The sequence below is a fragment of the Octopus bimaculoides genome, chromosome 11 (assembly GCF_046866305.1).
Source record: "Octopus bimaculoides isolate indiv1 chromosome 11, ASM4686630v1, whole genome shotgun sequence".
NCBI classification, from domain to species: domain Eukaryota; kingdom Metazoa; phylum Mollusca; class Cephalopoda; order Octopoda; family Octopodidae; genus Octopus; species Octopus bimaculoides.
In genome coordinates this window covers 64,736,085-64,741,084 of record NC_142938.1, presented here as the reverse complement: position 1 = coordinate 64,741,084, position 5,000 = coordinate 64,736,085, and positions in this window count along the sequence as shown.

Genomic DNA, 5,000 nt, shown 5'->3' with positions numbered 1-5,000 from the left:
CGAATGTGCCAATGTGGACACGGAGCAAACGCATCGGGTCGTCAAAATCGTATTTAGATACAGTATTCTGTAGGACAGTGGATAAGGATAGTGTAAGTTGTCAGCTACACAGACCACAAATTTGTGATTTGTACACTTGACTTAGATAAGACACATTGGTAGGGTTCCGGTTACTGGAAGCTGAACGCGTCGTTCACGGCACGCCAGGCTTACAGGGACCGGATTAGTACATTAGTTAAGAGAGTACTGACGGGTGCCATCGTCAACAACAGATGATGGTATGCCCTAAAGAAAGCAATTAAAGCAGAATCGGTTAGGTACAGTAAGGCCCTAGCATTAGACCGAAATAGAATAGAGGGAAACCTAGTTAAGAAATTAGAAGAGGCATTAGAACTGGCATCGCGTCCAATGTACTGGAGGCGAGGTTAGCCCTCCACCAACACTTCAACGCCAAACACGAAGGATGCGTTGTCAGAGCTAGGATGCGTGCTCTGACGGACGAGGGAGTTGGAGCCGCCCGAGAGGCCCGAGTGGCGGAGGAGCAACGAGGCAACAGAGTCACCATTAGGTCCCTGACAGATGAACAGGGACGCGAAGTACTCGAGCCTGAAAGGATGTGTGACGCCTTTCAACAACTCTTTGCCCGACTGTTCGGGACAACTGACGGGTCAGAATGCAGGGTGGACATTAATGCCTACCTGCATGGCCTGCCATGACTCTCAGCAAGACAGGTGGAGTGTTGTGAAAGACTCATCACATCCGCGGACGTACGGGATGCCATGGAAGGCTGCGTGGGAGACAAGTCACCAGGCTTGGATGGTCTGCTCTACGAACTTCATTGTCATATGCCAGACTTGTTTGGAGGCATCTTGGCAGCTGTCTACTGCAACTGGCAACAAAACGGGAGTATCCCCGTCTTTGTAAAGCGTGGAGCAGTGGCACTGTTAAAGAAAGATTCAAACAAGGGGAACGTCAGAGATAACTTCAAGCCCATCACTCTTCTCAACGCAGGTTTGCAAATTTTGGCCAAGGTTTTATCCGAGAGGTTGGCGCTAGTCATCGAGAAACTAGTCAACAAGGCGCAAACGTGCGCTATGCCGGGTAGGAGTATCCATGACAACCTCCATCTGATGCGCTACAACATAGACAGGGTAGTTAAGGAACAGGGCATGTGTGAAGCGCTGATCAATTTGGATCAATCAAAAGCTTTTCGATTGGGTAGACCATCACTACTTGGAGGCTGCCCTTAGAGTGGCTGGTTTCAGTTCCATCTTCCGCCGTTGCATCGCTGCCTTATACAGCGGCATTAGCTCGGTAGTTCGCGTAAATGGTCATCTATCCAGACCATTCAACATCATGCGTTCGGTTCGTCAAGGATGCCCCCTCTCATCGCTTCTGTATGTATTGACTTTTGAGCCACTACTGCGGAAGCTGGTGACGCTGAGGTGCATCCCACGAGAGCTGGGATACGGGAGGTGCGTGTCTGCACACGCGGACGACGTTACCGTCATAGTGTCGAGCCACAAGCACATCGACCTGGTCGGCGAGACACTAAAAGAATACGAGAAAATGCAGTGGGCTTGCGGCTCGGCATCTGGAAAAGCAAGCCCATGCCGTCCAACAGCGTCTCTATTGTGGGATGCTGGACCGACGGACCGGTTAAATTGCTCGGAGTCTGGTTCGGTCCGGACCTCCAAATGGAGAAGAACTGGGGCGAAATAACGACTAGAGTGGCCAGTCTCACCCAACAATGGGCCGAGAGGATGCTATCCCTAAAAGGTCGGGCGGAGGTGGTGAATGTGTACATCGCATCCGTCATCGAATACCGTCTGACCGTCGTGCTTTGTTCCGATCCTACCATCATCAAACTGGAACGCGTGCTCTTCCGCTTTTTGTGGAAGGGAAATGTTCCGATGGTTAGGCGATCCATTTGCTGTCAACACTCGCTAAATGGAGGGCTAGGCATGCCGTGGTTGATGATGCGCAGACATGCGCTGAGACTGCGACATCTCCGGTGCTTCATAGACGACGGTGAACAGGTGTGGTCTCCGTTTGTACGGAGTGCTTTCCCGCAGCTCGTCTCCTTGGCCGAAATGCAGTCATGGATCAAAGAGAGACCGAGGCTAGGTGAATGGCACCGTGAGTGTCGCGTTGCTTTCAAGCAACTCTGCCGTCCGGGACCAAACTTGTGCTTCATTACAACAAAGGCGTTCTATAGAGGATTAATGGAGGAAAGGTGCGACGACGTTCTCGGGCAGAATCTGGGCGTCAACGAGGAACACCTGACCCACCTGTTCAGGACAACTTTCGGGCGGGACCTATGGACAATCACCAGAGATCCCTGGCCTGGCAGTGCTATCGAGAAGCATTACCTGTTCGGGATAAGCTCCACAGGCACGGTTCGAGACACACCGAACCGACTTGCCCGAGATGCGTTCAGAGCGACGAAGCCGTTCTGCACGCACTCGTAGTGTCCAACCATTTCGGACCTGTGGGCTTATGCCGAACGGCTGCTGTCACGTATGGGACGAGCCCGCCTGTCAGCCGAGTCTATCCTGGCAATTGCCCCGCCACCTTCCCTCAAACGGGAAGGCAAGGCAGTCTTCATCGTAATGGTGGCCATGGTAAAAGAATGTGTGTGGTGGGCTCGAGCGAAAGAATTAGAGATAAACACTTACCTCTCAGGCCAATCGCTCATCAACTTTTTCAAGTACCATTTGAAAAGGAAGGTGAGAATGGAGAGGCAGGTTTTGTCTGGTGAAAGTTTCAAAAAAAGGTGGGTGACTGTAGCAAAGATGGTGCGTGCGAGTGACGAAACCACTTTGAACATGATCCTGTAAATCGAAAAGAGAGAAAGAGAGAGAGAGAGAGAGAGAGAGAGAGCACTTTGCTCTCATGTGTTTATTCCCTCCCTGCCTGAGGTTACCGTGGTCTTTATCGTAGGCTTTTCTTTCCATGGATAAACCTAATCTTGCTTTAAACATTTAAAAAATTCTTCTGTGATATACGATCCCTTTTGATCGCCTTTTTTTTTCTTTCCGATCTCTTTTGATCGGAATTTTACTTTTTGTCCTCATTTTTTTCCCTTTTTGTTTTTCATTTTCGAAAAGAAAAGCTCTACATTTGTATTTGTCCCCCCTGTGTCCAGTCCTGTGTGGCCAATAATGAAAGTTATCTACATAATATCTTATATATAAATGGCAATTTCTGTCTTTCTGTTTGTCTTTTACCATCTTACTGCCTAACCAGCGATCCAATCTTCACTAACCTTCGCATACATGTTCAACTAACATCCAGTTCAATAACAGGCTAGCGAAATTTCAATAAAAATCTATAAACACATAACTTTCTTTGCATCATATATCATTTGAAAAAGCATAAAGATCACCACGACTCACTTCCCCGTTCATTAAATTGTTATATATGCAGGTGTTTCGGACCAAACAACGACATTGCTGCCACGTGAAGGCTTAACTTGAAAGCCTTTAAACAAAGGCAAAATGCGTTATATAATACAGACAAGGGCAGGTAATCGTTGAAACAAATAAGTTAACAGGGTGGTCGCAGCTGCAATGCATGTGGTCATAGGTTTACTGAATCAGAGCTGACAAAGGGTTAAACAACAACTACGAGAACAACAGCCGCAGCAGCAGCAGCAGCAGCAGCAGCAGCAGCAGCAGCAACAACAACAGCAGCAGTAGCAGCAGCTGCAGCAGTGGCAGGGCTTTTGTGCATGAGAAATAAAGAGACCTGTACCATCTCTGTATTGTAACAGTACAAGCCAATCTAATATGTATGACTTCAATAATAAAATATTCACAACATATGACAAATATATTGTTACTGGTGACGTTTCCAGTTGGCTATAAAAGGGGGTGATTCAGATTTACTTTGTTTACCTGGATAAAAAAAGAGAGAGGAGTCGAGTGGTGGTGGTGGTGGTGGTGGTGGTGGTGGTGATGGTGGTGGTGGTGGTGGTGGTGATGGTGGTGGTGGTGATGGTGGTGGTGGTGGTGATGGTGGTGGTGGTGGTGGTGGTGGTGGTGGTGATGGTGATGGTGGTGGTGGTGGTGGTGGTGGTGGTGATGGTGGTGGTGATGGTGATGGTGGTGGTGATGGTGATGGTGGTGGTGGTGGTGGTGGTGGTGGTGATGGTGGTGGTGGTGGTGATGGTGATGGTGGTGGTGGTGGTGATGGTGGTGGTGGTGATGGTGGTGGTGATGGTGGTGGTGGTGGTGATGGTGGTGGTGGTGGTGGTGGTGATGGTGGTGGTGGTGGTGGTGGTGGTGCTGATAAGGGTTTCATAATATATCACTTGGAAGCATGGTGGCTAGAATATTTGAGCGATACCGTTGTCGTAATCTTTAAATGATGACGATGAAGATAAGGATGATGATAATGATGATGATGATGTATTTTTAATTTCGCGCATGCGCATTGTTTGCTTTTGATTTTGTCGACAACAGAGTATGTGCAAGATGTCTGGTGCTATCTTGTTGGGCACCGGCTGTGAGAAAAACAGCACCATGACGCAATTCATTCTGCCAGAAATTTGGAAACGATATGCTGTACTGCTTGGCATTCGCGCCGGAAGTTCCAATACGAACGTTTCAGAGTGTTTGGATGTCAATCTGAGGACAGTGCACGTACTGAGAGTGATAATTATCAAACATCCAGTGAACATCATGGGTGTTTGGAGTGATCGGCCTACATCAAGTACCTGGAGGAGGTAGTGCTGCCCTGGGTCAAGAGGGTGGCTGCTGGAAGACCCTACGTCTGGCAACAGGACTCTGCACCCTGCCACACAAACAGAACACAGTCATGGCTGTCAGACAATTTCTGTGACCACACCACTCCTAAAATATGGCCACTTAACTCCCCACATATATATTACTCTTTTACTCTTTTACTTGTTTCAGTCTTTTGACTGTGGCCATGCTGGAGCACCGCCTTTTAGTCGAGCAAATCGACCCCAGGACTTATTCTTTAGAAGCCTAGTA